The sequence below is a fragment of the Protopterus annectens genome, chromosome 12.part0, assembly GCF_019279795.1.
Source record: "Protopterus annectens isolate FY-2018-M chromosome 12.part0, PAN1.0, whole genome shotgun sequence".
Taxonomy (NCBI): domain Eukaryota; kingdom Metazoa; phylum Chordata; order Ceratodontiformes; family Protopteridae; genus Protopterus; species Protopterus annectens.
Window position 1 is genome coordinate 1,354,437,292 of NC_056746.1, and position 15,520 is coordinate 1,354,452,811.

Below are 15,520 nucleotides of genomic sequence, written 5' to 3' on the forward strand. Positions count from 1 at the left end.
CACTGCAACTTCACTGTGTCTAAAACAGCCATGTAGGAACATGGGGATGATACATCACTGCAACTTCACTGTGTCTAGAACAGCCATGTAGGAACATGGGGATGATACATCACTGCAACTTCACTGTGTCTAGAACAGCCATGTAGGAACATGGTGATGATACATTACTGCAAGTTCACTGTGTATAGAATAGGCATGTTGGACCATGGTGATGATACATCTCTGCAACTTCACTGTGTCTGAATAGCCATGTAGAAGTATGGCGATGATACATCACTGCAATCTCACTGTGTCTAGAACAGCCATGTAGGAATATGGCGATAATACTTCACAGTAACATCATTATGTCAAGAACAGTCATAAGACAGCATGGTAAGGATACTTTACAGTAACATTACCATGTCTAGAACAGCCATATAGGAACATGGTGATGAGACATAATTGCAACTTCACTGTGTCTATAACAGCCATGTAGGAACATGGTGATGGTACATTACTGCACGTTCACTGTGTCTAGAACAGCCATGTAGGAACATGGTGATGATACATCACTGCAACTTCAGTGTGTCTAGAACAGCCATGTAGGAACATGGTGATGATACATCACTGCAACTTCACTGTGTATGAACAGCCATGTAGAAATATGGTGATGATACATCACTGCAATCTCACTGTGTCCAGAACAGCCATGTAAAAATATGGTGATGATACTTCACAGTAACATCATTGTGTCTAAAACAGTCATAAGACAGCATGGTAAGGATACTTCACAGTAACATCACCATGTCTAGACCAGCCATATAGGAACATGGTGATGATGCATCACTGCAACTTCAGTGTGTCTAGAACAGCCATGTAGGAACATGGTGATGATACATCACTGCAACTTCACTGTGTCTGGAACAGCCATGTAGGAACAGGGTGATGATACATCACTGAAACGTCACTGTGTCTGAATAGCCATGTAGAAATATGGTGATGATACATCACTGCAATCTCACTGTGTCTGGAACCGCCATGTAGGAATACGATGACGATACATCACTGCAACTTCACTGTGTATGAACAGCCATGTAGAAATATGGTGATGATACATCATTGCAATCTCACTGTGTCCAGAACAGCCATGTAAAAATATGGTGATGATACTTCACAGTAACATCATTGTGTCTAAAACAGTCATAAGACAGCATGGTAAGGATACTTCACAGTAACATCACCATGTCTAGACCAGCCATATAGGAACATGGTGATGATGCATCACTGCAACTTCAGTGCGTCTAGAACAGCCATGTAGGAACATGGTGATGATACATCACTGCAACTTCACTGTGTATGAACAGCCATGTAAAAATATGGTGATGATACTTCACAGTAACATCATTGTGTCAAGAACAGTCATAAGACAGCATGGTAAGGATACTTCACAGTAACATCACCATGTCTAGAACAGCCATATAGGAACATGGTGATGATGCATCACTGCAACTTCAGTGCGTCTAGAACAGCCATGTAGGAACATGGTGATGATACATCACTGCAACTTCACTGTGTCTGGAACAGCCATGTAGGAACAGGGTGATGATACATCACTGAAACGTCACTGTGTCTGAATAGCCATGTAGAAATATGGTGATGATACATCACTGCAATCTCACTGTGTCTGGAACCCCCATGTAGGAATACGATGATGATACATCACTGCAACTTCACTGTGTCTAGAACAGCCATGTAGGAATAAGATAATGATACTTGACAGTAACATCATTGTGTCTAGAACAGTCATAAGACAACATGGTAATGATACTTTAAGGGTTAATCACTAGTCTAGTTCAACCATGTGGGAATATGGTGATAAAACATCACAGTAACTTCAATGGGTCTAGAACAGTCGTGTGGGGACATGGTGATGATGATTCTCTTTAACCTCACTGTGTCTAAAACAGCCATATGGAAACATGATGATGATATTTTTCAGCAACATCACTATGTCTAAAACAGAAATATGGAGACATGGTGATGATATTTCTCAGTAACATCACCATGTCTAGAACATCCATATGGGAACTTGGTGATGATACTCCACACTAACATTTCTGTGCCTAAAATGGCCATGTAAGAAAGTGGTGATGATACTTTCTTGTGACGTCACCATGTCTAGAACAGCCATAAAGAAACATGCTGATGATACTTGACAGTAGCATTGCTGTGTCAAGAGTTGCCATGGGCAACATGCCAATAAAACTGTACTGCAACTTTACTGTGTTGAGGAAAGCCATGTGAGACATATGGTGATGATTTTGTACAGTAACTTTACTGTGTTCTAGGAGAGCTGTCTGGGAAACATGGTAATGATACTGCAGAGTGATATTACTCTGTCTAGAAATGCCATGAGAGTAACAATTTTAATTTTAGTGTTAAAACAAATGAGCTGTATTATAATATCAGTAATGGACTCCATGGTAGTCTCCTATTGTGGAATGTCTCATTCTTAGGAGGTCAATATATGAATCTTACTATCATGTCTTTATGCATCCCACCAGTGATATTATTACACAAAAACACTCCCTGCTGAGTCTTCCTGCTTAATCAGTCAGTCTTAATTAATTATTTAGATATCTTTGCTGTAGTTTAATAAAAAGAACACACTCATAGTGCACTCTCAGAATAATACATTCCCTAGAAAAACAGGCATTACATGTGGCCTTATATATCAATCAGATGATGTATAGTCTGGTTATGTTTAGTTTAATACAGGAGAATACACAAAGGACTAATGTTAGTCTATAAATGACCACAACACTAATTATTTATCAGAATTCCTGAGCTAATTAGAACCAAATCATCTGAAATTTGGAAAGGTGAAAAGAAACCCCTCAGTTAAATACTCGGCAGCATGAACTGGATTTACAGAAGAATGAAGGGTGTTCAGAACATGCAAGAAGTTAAGGTGAAATGAATTTAAGGCATAAAGGCCACAGGCATAATGAAAAATGTCTGTTTTCACAGAAACCGTTTTAACCGGCTTCTCATTTATGGTGTTCTTAGCCCATACAGCAATCTACTCACCATTAAATAGTGCAGCCTTCTCTTGATCTACAGGCATGAAAAAAAGCTAGAAAAGCCATGATATCTCCTTGATCCTGTAAGAGAAATGCTCTGACCTAGGCAGACTCAAACTGTGTATTTATTTTGTGTATGTTATGAAATATTATACTGTTTCACCTATGATAAATGTACCTTATTTCTGTTTATTTTTGTACTTTTACCAGCATCCACTTAGTTTTAGGAATCAGACACTATCTGACAAACTGTTTTCTGTGAAGAGATACTCATTAACACGCATTTTAACTTACCCTGAGATTTTAAGAAATGTAGGAAGCCAAGAAGGCAAAGCTTTCTGCGTTGGTGACAGAAAGTCTCCCACATAAAAATAAAGGCAGTCACTATGGGCCCACATGACATCATGGCCAAAAGGAAAATGACAATTTGCCTGTCTAGTTTTCCCAGTGTACACAGTTGCTTATTATTTGACAGTAAAGTAATTAGGTCATTCCACAGGCCCATGTCATCCATTACAAGCAATACAGACAACATGCCAACAACAGGCAATGTCAGTGTGCATAATTATAGTGGCTGCAGGGAACATACATGCTCACATTTGTGCTCACATATATGTTTAGGTATGTGCTGACATACATGCTCACATATGTGCTCACATAAAAGCTTACATGCATGCTCACATACGTACTCACACATATGGTCACTTACTTGCTCACATATAAGCTCACATACATGCTGACAATATATACATGCTGACATCCATGCTCACATGTGCTCACATATGTGCTTACCAGGGTTGTTAGAGGTCCCGATTTGACTGTGACAGTCCTGAGTTCAACAGACAAATCCTGAGTCCCACATTGTGCTCTGAAAATTCCGATTGAATAAAAAAGCCTTTGACTCCAAGTGTTTGTATCTCAGTATCCAGACTAACAAAACTGTTTGTTGGGATCCATCAATTGAAAATGTAGATATTAAACCAGATGACTGAGCATTAATGGGTGCAGATCTGTGCAACCCATGAAAAAAGACTGTGGGATTTGAAGCAGCTTGAGCATCAGCAATTGGAGCAGTACTGTCTGAACGTTTAGACCGTTGTGATCTCATAGCTGAAAAAATAGGGTCAAAAACAGCTGATTCAGTAATGACTGGAATGAGGCTCACTGACTTCACCGAGAGCTGTTGTAGCAGCTGTTTTGTCATTGCTGTAGCTGAAGATGTAAGAGACATAACTGTAAATGCAGCTAAAGAAGTGGGATGAAGAGATTGCGAGGCTAAGCAGGAGCAGGAGGCACTGAATCAGAAAGCTCAGCAGGAAGAAAAGGCTGACTTGCAGGAGTTCCCGATCCCCATTCTGTCAGCCATTTTAATTAAGAACCATGCAGAGTGGCAGTGTCAGTAATAGAGGGCAATCACTGCAAACTGGCAGTGGGAGTAGAAGGATCATTAAGAACCAAGCTGACCACAGTTGATATGGTACTTGTTGAGAGCTCCGATTGCTGGCTGAACAGACATATCGCATACATAAAGTTACTAGAGCCTTGTATTTGGATGTAGAATTTACCAGAGCAGTGCTTAGTGAGATGGTGATCAGTTTTACTATGTATGAGTGATGTATATTTTCTTGATTTCTTGGGAACGTTTCAGAAATCTCACAGGATTAGTTAGGACAGGGAAGTTGGAATTTCCCTGCTCAGGTGATCACATTTGTAGTGCCCCCATAGTGATAATTTGGTTAGAAACAAAAGACTTGAAAATTATATTATGTTTAAATGGTATCATTAGGTAGGGATTTTCCTGCTGTAAACTAGTAACAGTCTTGCTGTATTTACTTATGTTGCATTTGCAGTTGTTAATCCTTTTTGGATGTGTAGAGGGTCATAGTTTAGGAATGGTGCTGTTCAATTTAAGCCCTACAGTTTTTAATATGGTTAATGAATCACCTTTCATATTAGTAAGTCAAATTTATTGGAGAAAGAGTTTTTGGCTTGTGTTTTTGTTTCATGCACACATATTGAACGGAGCTTTGTAACCAGATTAATCTTATTCTATTAAAAGAGTATCATGTAGCCTCTTTTGTACTTCAAAAGTATTTTCCCTAAACTACTGACTCTGTCTAGCAGCCTTTGCTCCTTGTGTATAAATTGCCTGTACTTCCAAAAAGGCCTGATATTTTTCACATAATTCTTAGATGATGTTACAGGATAGTAATAACACCAATGTTATGGCATACTAATAACGCCAATGTTACGGCATAGTAATAACACCGATGTTATGGCATAGTAATAACACCGATGTTACGGCATACTAATAACGCCAATGTTACGGCATACTAATAACACCAATGCTGTGGCATAGTAATAACACAGATGTTACGGCATACTAATAACACCAGTGTTACAGCATACTAATAACACCAATGTTACAGCCTAGTAATAACACCAATGTTACGGCATAGTAATAACACTGATGTTACAGCATACTAATAACGCCAATGTTACAGCATACTAATAACACCAGTGTTGTGGCATAGTAATAACACCAATGTTACGGCATAGTAATAACACCGATGTTACAGCATACTAATAACGCCAATGTTACAGCGTACTAATAACACCAGTGTTGTGGCATAGTAATAACACCGATGTTACAGCATACTAATAATGCCAATGTTACAGCATATTAATAACACCAATTTTCTGGCATAGTAATAACACAGATGTTGCGGCATACTAATAACACCAGTGTTGCAGCATAGTAATAACACCAATATTACGGCAAACTAATAACACCGATGATACACCATACTAATAACACTGATGTTACGGCATAGTAATAGCACCGACGTTATGGCATAGTAATAACACCAATGTTATGGCATACTAATAACACCAATGTTACGGCATAGTAATAACACAGATGTTACAGCATACTAATAACACTGATGTTACAGCATAGTTATAACACCGATGTTATGGCAAACTAATAACACCGATGATACACCATACTAATAACCCCGATGTTACAGCATTGTAATAACACCGATGTTATGGCATAGTAATAACACAGATATTACAGTATAGTAATAACACTAATGTTATGGCATATTAATAACACTCATGTTACGGCATACTAATAACACTGATGTTATGGCATAGTAATAACAGCAATGTTACGGCATAGTAATAATACCCTTAGAATGGACTCTTAATCTTAAAGGCAGAGGAGGATCACTATTTTGATATTTTTAAATGGAAAAATATGCTATTTTATTCTATAACATAATATCTTACTTATAAGAAGGACATATTTGTTAAACATGAAAACAGCAGCTCTGTATATTTATGTTTTTATATTTATTTTTATTTTCAACTCATTGGTGGCGCAGCTCTGTATATTTATGTTTTTAGATTTATTTTTATTTTCAACTCGTTGGTGGACCTACATTATGTCAGTCCCAAGAAGGACAGTCTAGCTTGAATTTGACTCCAGTTTCGATTGACAACATTTTTTTACTATTTAAGATATTCTTATGAAATGTTCAGACAAATACATTTGGATGGGCAGTCTAATCCTACATTACTTGAGATTCTGTTATTCTTTCTCTAATTATTCTTAAGTATGTGCAGATCTTTCAGAGCAGGTATAGCTTCTGTATTTTGCTAAGCCATTTAAAATAACAGAATACATACTTTTATGGTATTATTTTGGGTTTTGATTTAATTAAGAACATAATGTGATTCAAATGTAACTGAATTTATTGTCCTGAAAAAAGAAAGTGAAATGTACATATGTGTCGTTGTGGGCTGAAGAGCCAAAAAAAACACCCTCCAAATGGCACAGCCTGTGGTACCTAGCAATACAGGACTGTATTTTTGAAACAGCATTCATGCAGAGTAGCAGTGTTTGCAGTAGGGGCAGATCTTTGCAAGCTGGCAGTGGAAATAAACAGCCAAACTGACAGCAGCTGAAATGGCACTTGCTGACTAGTCCAGTCACTGGTTGTACAGCTGTTGTAACAACATGGCATTTGTGCATAATGCTGCTTTTTTTGTAATGTGCTATTAATTTAAAGGACATCTTTTTTTCTGGTGTCTCAAAATGGTGGCTATCCTGACCTATGATTTTGGAAATCTAGCAACCCTGGTGCTTGCATACAAACTCACATATGTGTTGACATATGTGCTCACATGCATGCCCGTATATTTGCTCACATACAGGTTGACATACATAATCTCATACATGCTCACATATGTGTTCACATACAAGCTGATATACGTGCTCACATATGTGGTCAGATAAGTGCTTGCATATAAGATCATATACGTGCTCACATACGTGCTCATAAACATGCTCACAGAGAGCATTGAGCCTGCAATTAATTTAAGACTCTTAGCAAGCTGATCATATCCCATAGCAGTAATAAAATCTCTTCCACAATACAGTACTTAGTATGAACTACTACTACCCACCTATAACCCTCTTACCTTCTCTGACATCCCTTCCTTCCTTTCCTAACTTTCTTTCATGCATGAAATACGTTACTTGTCCCATAAAAGAATTTACTGGACGTTTTCCCTTCAGTCCCTTTATTTCTTAGTTGCTTGTCTTCTGTTATATCCTCCTCTTGCTTCGCTTTTACATATCTTTCCTATACTCCCACTTGCAAGCATTAACCTGGTCAAAAGTAGATAAACACACCTCATACATGTCCATGTAGGTCTTTCAAATCGTTTATCACTTGTGAACATACCGTGCATGATGGATCATGAAAAGCACCATGGATGCCCTTGTATAGCAGAAAAGGACTGACACTGGTTGTTGTATAACAAATGTTACATATGGTCACTATGGATTACTACGTATATAGGCATCAGCTGCCATTAGGCAAGCAAAGGAGCTGAGCTTCACTGTGTGACAATCCGCAAATGCCTTTAGTGCAACTGTTTCTAAAACTCAAACGGTAAATGAAGTGCTTTGTACAGGTTAACTGAGGAAGGTGGCGGGATCAAGCTCCTACAATGTTTAATGCTGTTTTTTTGCATTTTAATTCTTTCATTCTGCATATGTGCAACATCACCTGCTTTGTGATTCACTGACAGTTCTAGTAGGATTGTACCAGTAGCTCAGCCTGTAAAAGAAGTACATTGTACAGTCAATTTGGGGAAAGATGAGGGTTCAAGTCCATTCAATACTGAATGGTTTCTGTGACTTTTTTCTTTCTTTCTTTCTGCAAGTGTGTAACAATCACCTGCTATGAGCTTCACTGACACCTTTGGTGGACATGCTTCTCTAGGTCAGCCTGTAAATTAACAGCTTTGTACATTATCGGTTGAAATGATTATGGTTCAAGTCCTCTCAGAGTTGTATATAGGCACATCAGTGTTACAATAAAGGGCTTGTTTCATGACATTTCCATTATAGTACAGGCACAGTGGTCATAATCTGCTTATTTCATAACTTATTTTGGTCAGTACATGTTGGTTCTGTTCTGGTTCAGTTACTCAAGGCTGATGTCCGTATTTCATCCCCTTTTCTTCATTGTTTTCCACATTCTCGATTCTGTTTCCTCCTCTCTTTGCAGTCTTGTCTATATTATGTTTATTTCTGTGGATCTACTACCTCCTCCACCTTCCTATCTTAATCATTCTTTTGTTACTACCATCTACAGATCTCCAAATAGTAAATAAGTTCATAGGTAAGTACTAAGCTAGCTGCACACCTAGGCAATATTAAGACTAACAAAATTCCTTTGATGGTAATCAAACACTGTCTGTCTTGCCTGTGTAATAAACAGCTTAACCATTATACCAACCCCCAACCCAAACAATGATGTGCCTATGAAACCCCTATGTGACTTGAACCCCCAAGGTTCCTCACTTGAATTGTGCAAAGAACTTCATTTACAGGCTGAGCTACAGCAGCTGCATATTTCACCCTTGGGTCAAAAACAGATCTGCTCACAAGCTTCATGTCATGTCATGTAGGGTGGTCACAAGCCTATCTCTTGCTGCAACTATGCATGCAGGATTGAGCCAAGTAGCTCCTCAAAAGATGAACAGCACTGCTACTTGTACTTTCCTGAGGATACACCATGATCTTTCTGCAGGTCGCTGTTGTGGCTGGAATAAGGATCTTTGTTGAGCTGCTCATCCTGCACACGTGCCTGATTGCATTCACTATTAACAGACTTCAGGACTTGTCGAGTGTGCACAGTAAACAGATTGACCGTGACTTACAGATGCAGCGTTTCTGAATCTCTGAGACTGGTCCTTCCCATATCTCTCTGTCACCAAACAGACAATTATGCTTTCAGTTTTACCTTGTCCCTTTTGTAGTCTTCACATGTCTCAAGAAACTCAAATAATCAATTATATATCCATCCATCTATTCACCCATCCATCAGTTCATCCTTCCAACCATTCATTCATTAATTCATTCAGCCACAATCCCTTATTCCTCTTTTTTGCACATGGGGCTAGGGTGTTACTTCAACAGTGACAATAATCTAAACCCAATGCTCAAACCACTGAGTGGCTAGTTCTACCACTGTTGTTCTTCTATAATACATAAGTACTCATACCTATGGCTAGTTTAGAGTGACCAGTCCACCTACTGCATGTCCTTGGAATGTGTGAAGAAAGGGAACAACCTCAGAAAATCTACATGAAAACATGGAGGGCATGCACACTCTGCACAGAAGACACCCCAGCTGAGAACTTCTTGCTGTAAGGCAATGACACTACCCACTGCATCACTGTGCTGACCTGCACAAGGAATCAAAATTTACATGCCCTCTATTGGGGTAAACAAGCTACATACTAAAAGGAGGAAAGCAAAATAAGTCATTATACAATGTTATTAAAAATGCAAATTATATATATATATATATATATATATATATATATATATATATATATATATATCTAAATATATATATAATATATATATATATATGTATATATATATCTATATATATAATATATATGAACCGCGGGTGGTGGTGCTGCGGTAGCATTGTCGCCTCACAATAAGACGTTGTCCTGTTTGATTCTCAGCTAAAGTGTCTTCTGTGTGGAAACATGCGTGAATGGGCGTACCTTCTTTGAAGGTTGTACGTCAGGGCTGGCAACTCAGTACGTAAAAATCTACTGGCAATCATTAGCGGACCGGAGTTCCGCTGTGGCAACCCCTAACTGGGAAAAGCCGAAAGATACAACAACAACATATATAATATATATATATATATATATATATATATATATATATACAGCATTTTATACTAATATAACTGTTGCATTTCTGTATTCATAGGATCATAGGGCCCTTACTGGCCTAGCCAAATTAACCCTTGTTACCAAGAGTGTCTGTAATGGGTAGGCACTAAATCAGTACCTATTACCCATATTTAAGAGGGACACAGGTGGAACCTCCAGGGCGAATTTCCGTTTTCCCATCCAATCATCCAAATTAGGCTTAAACAAGGTCAACAAGCGGCTGTACTTACCATGGACTGAAAGTCTGTTCCAGAGTTGAAGAAACCTCTGTGAGATAAATCTGTCCCTCCAGCAAGTTCTATTGATGTCACATACCAGGTTAAAGGTCCTTGAGCATGTAACATGAGTACAGTTTGACTTGTGAATGTATACCATTAAGGCAGAGTCAGAGATTGCCTTATATGCAAGTCACAGGTCGCCTCTGAGCAGTCTGTATGACAGAGTAAAGAGACAGTGATTTCAGTCTGCATATGACATGGTGGGGACCTTGAATTTTTTATTTTTTTTTTTGTAAGAAAGCTTTGCAGTCTCTACAATTGCTGCAGGTGTTTAAAGAGGTGCATACCAAAGGAAGCATTATATTACTGGCTTGATGAGTGAAGAGTACAGGGTGGTTTTAACCTGCTTTTATTCTGGAGGCAATGCCCTTACTTATGTGGTGAGCAACACAGAATGCCCTTCTTACTACTGTGGAGACAGGTGATCAAAGGTAAGGTTGCTATCAACCTGCATGCCAAGGTGTCTCACCTGTGACTACATGCCTAAGGTATTGCTATTTATGGAGAAGTTTGCAGGAACATCAGCTTTGCCAAAGGGGATGATAATGCATTTTTTTGCACTGAGTGTGAGTCCATGACTTTGGCACTAGTCATTAGTCTGTGTAAGCCCTTCTTGCAGGATATTGACATCGTTAGGTGACTGAATGACCACTACTAGTTTGCAGTCATCAGCAAATTTTGTCAGCCACAGACCTATAGTTTTTGCCTGTACTTTGGAGAAGTATATTCCAAACAATAAGGGCCTCAGAACAGATCCTCGTGGTACACCACTGGTTGCTGGTCTGCTGCAGGAGGTAGAGCCTCCTATGTTGACTGTATGCATTCCATTGGTGAGCCATTTTGCAACCCATCTGACAATATATGGATTGATACCCAGATGGGTGAGTTTATTCCTTCCATTAAAAAACTTAGGGCAAACATGATTGCACTCTGTTATTTATGTTTGTTGTTAGCTGTTTTGTAATACTTATGTGTGATACTTATTATATGTTTACATCTTTTGCTCTTAAGGTTTTACGGAGGTTATTTCCTTGGGAAAGGTAATTCTCTTTTTTGTCTTGACCTGTCTGTGTAACCTGCGCATGCTCCTGTCCCCTCATAGCTCACAACTTCCCCAGACATACCCCATGTGACATCATGGGGTAAGCATAAAAATGCACAAAATAACAAATACCAGAGTGAAAACAGCAGAACAGAATCAGATTTTAAATGGCTAGATGTTCCACCCACAAATGTAAGTTATTTGTTGGAGTCTGTCAGCTGATATTCATATTTCTGTCAAAACAATATACATAAGTAGAACCAAAGCTCATATAGCACTGATTTTCTTAAACATGGCACAGACTCCTTTCTGTTTTGAGCAGACATAGACCCTCAAGAATCTGTCCAGATTATCTGTTATGGCACCACATCAATGACTGATCCTTGCCAATTTTTTATTTGGATGAGTTTGAAAAAATTGGCACAGAGCAAGCCTCTCTTATGGCTTATTTCCTCATGGCACAACTAGCTTGCTTAGGGCACTACATAAAATTCATAATGTGAGCAGAACAAGAGCAAACTTTCAGCACAAATGAATCCAGACCATTGAAGAACATGTAGAATGACCAGGAAGTCTCAAATTAATGCTTAGTAATTACTACACCTCCTTGCACATCTCAATTTTCAAAGCCAAGATACACATTTGGAGTGCATCCAGTAAGTCTAAAATAGCCAACTGTCCAAGCAGTAGATATTGTATCTGCGAATCTTCGGCAGTAAAAGAACCAGTGGTGTCCTGATGTTACACACAATGAAATGCCAGCTCTGAGCTGAACTAAAAGCCAGTTTCATTTTGAGCTGTTTACTAGTATGCTATTGTAAAATGGAAAGTGCTGTCAAGTTTTCCAAAGAGCCTTTAGATAATATCGTGCCAGCACTTTCACTAAAACAACTTCATAAGGAAAGCCCTGGCATGAGAACTAATGGCATTCCCAAAGGAGCAGTCTGCACTCCACCCTTCTAACAAGCTGAAGATGTGCAGCGAAATATTCAAAAGCTGCACCTTTACACTTGGCTTTCTCTGCTGTTTGAAGGGAGAGATTTACAGATGTAGTTTTACAGAGAAAATGCAGGTGTGATGATTTGAAAAACTTATTCACTCATCATGTGACCCCCCCCCCCCAATAAGCTGCTAATTGCTCCAATTACCTTTGTAAATCATGGGTAGCAGCAATTAAATGAATTGGTAACATGCACTGATTCTGTGTTACTTTTACTGTTCATTGTTTTATGACTTGGACATCTTTTGTTTAGTAAGAACTGCAGCCCTGCTAGTAGTGAGAACTGCAGCCCTGCTAGTAGTGAGACATGCTGTCCTACTATTAGTAAGGACTGCAGCCCTGCTAATAGTGAGAACTGCAGCCCTGCTATTAGTGAGAACTGCTGTCCTACTATTAGTAAGGACTGCAGCCCTGCTAGAAGTGAGAACTGCAGCCCTGCTGTTAGTAAGAACTGCAATCCTGCTATTAGTGAGAACTGTAGCCCTGCTAGTAGTGAGAACTGCAGCTATGCTAGTAGTGAGAACTGCAGCCCTATTAGTAAGAACAGAAGCCCTGCTAGTAGTGAGAACTGCAGCCCTATTAGTAAGAACAGAAGCCCTGCTAGTACTGAGAACTGCAGCCCTGCTATTAGTGAGAACTGCTGCCCTGCTATTAGTAAGAACTGCAACCCTGCTAGTAGTAAGAATTGCAGCCCTGCTATTAGTGAGAACTGCAGCCCTGCTATTAGTAAGAAATGCTGTCCTGGTATTAGTAAGAACTGCAGCCCTGCTAGTAGTGAGAACAGCAGCCCTGCTATTAGAAAGAACTGCAGCCCTGCTAGTAGTGAGAACTGCAGCCCTGCTATTAGTGAGAACTGCTGTCCTGCTATTAGTAAGAACTGCAGCCCTGCTAGTAGTGAGAACTGCTGTCCAGCTATTAATAAGAATCACAGCCTTGCTAGTTGTGAGAATTGCAGCCCTGCTAGTAGTGAGAATTGCAGTCTTGCTAATAGTGAGAAATATAGCTCTGCTAGTAGTGAGAATTGCAGCCCTGCTAGTAGTGTGAACTGCAGCCCTGCTAGTTGTGAGAATTGTAGCCCTGCTAGCAGTAAGAATTGCAGTCCTGCTAGTAGTGAGAACCGCAGTCCTGCTAGTAATGAGAACTGCAGCCTTGCTAGTGGTGAGAAGTGCAACCCTGCTATTAGTGAGAACTGCAGCCCTGCTAGTAGTGAGAACTGCAGCCCTGCTAGTAATGAGAACTACAGCCCTACTAGTACTGAGAACTGCAGACCTGCTATTATTAAGAACTGCAGCCCTGCTAGTAGTGAGAATTGCAGCCCTGCTAGTAGTGAAAATTACAGCCCTGCTATTAGTGAGAACTGCAGCCCTGCTAGTAGTGAGAATTGCAGCCCTGCTAGTAGTGAAAATTACAGCCCTGCTATTAGTAAGAACTGCAGCCCTGCTATTAGTGAGAACTGCAGCCCTGCTATTGGTGAGAATAGCAGGATGTGTGCAATAAAGTCAGACTTAGAATAAGGCCTGTTATGCTACTGTTGCACAATACATATCCTGCAAATGGTGACAATGGGTGGAGGACAAAGTAGTCAACAATAAATACAACAAAGAATCCCTCCTCTCCAGACTGACATCACACAGAGTTATGGGATCAACACACAAAGGTAAGAAAGCAACTAGTCACCCAGCTATAAAAGTAAAATCCTACACAGTGCAGTACACTGTGGAGATGGTTCCTTCTTCCCTCTCAAAGTTGCTCTTGCCTAAGTGTTGATAGTAACATATGTCAGATCTACCAGTGACAGCTATGGAAACTCTGAAAACTGTCACCCACATAAAAAGCAAATCTGTTTCTCAAGAATTTGTTGAAAGAAAGAAAAAGAAAAGAAAAAAAGAAAAAAGCATCTCCCTATGCCATTGTGTTTTCCAACTTGTTACCCACAATAATCAATGCCAGTTATGTGTGATCCTTCATATTCAGTCACCAAACATCACTACGCTTTTGTCTAATTTAGCACAGTCTAATAATGGAGATGAAGAATATTGTCCTTTTAATTTAAATACGAAAAAAATAAAAAATAAAAAAGCAACATCATCATCTCTCAATGCACCTCCATCTTCTACTGCTGAGAGTAAAAACTAAATAGGAGTTGATGTGCATGTTTATACATTTGTATCTTGCATGAAAGATCACTGCGTTTCACTGTGCATCCTAATGAAGAGCTATATCTTCTCCACTTTTATATATTTAATGCTCACGTTTTTATATCATCTGTGGAATCCTGGGTCATGAAGGGCATTGGAGTGATGGACAAATCCATTACACCAACAGCAAAACTGTGTTCTTAGATGCAGCCACCTCAAAGATCTTTTTATAATTTGGTGAGACTATTAAAATTCTATGATGTAAACATGCACTGAAATAGGGCTTTGGTGTTGTCATCTCAGTTAAGTAAGATTTGATTAAATATATATATATATATATATATATATATATATATATATATATATATATACGGGTCTACTTTGTTTCATTGAAAGCTAATTTCTCTGAATTTGAATTCACCCTGATCAAATCGCTGAAAGATCAAATTATATTATATTTCACCGAAAGCTTCAAAGCAATACATTTTAAACCATAGACATGCATACTTAAAACACTAGTGACTAACTCTTTCTAGAAGACAATATATACCCAAAATAAGTGGGGGGGGCTATGCCCGCCACACCCTCGAACTATGTATGTATATATATATATATATATATATATATATATATATATATATATATATATATATATATATATACTAACTCCAGGATCATACTTCAGTGGGGAAAGTGGCATATACCTTTTACTTGTCTACTTG

The 15,520-nt window shown here is 38.9% G+C and overlaps 1 protein-coding gene across 4 annotated transcripts in view; it reads right to left on the bottom strand.

Annotated features, from left to right (window-relative positions):
* The window catches only part of SLCO4A1 (solute carrier organic anion transporter family member 4A1), a 921,682-nt gene that overhangs the window by 519,147 nt on the left and 387,015 nt on the right, over positions 1-15,520 (bottom strand). The gene's annotated exons all lie outside the window — the stretch shown is intronic.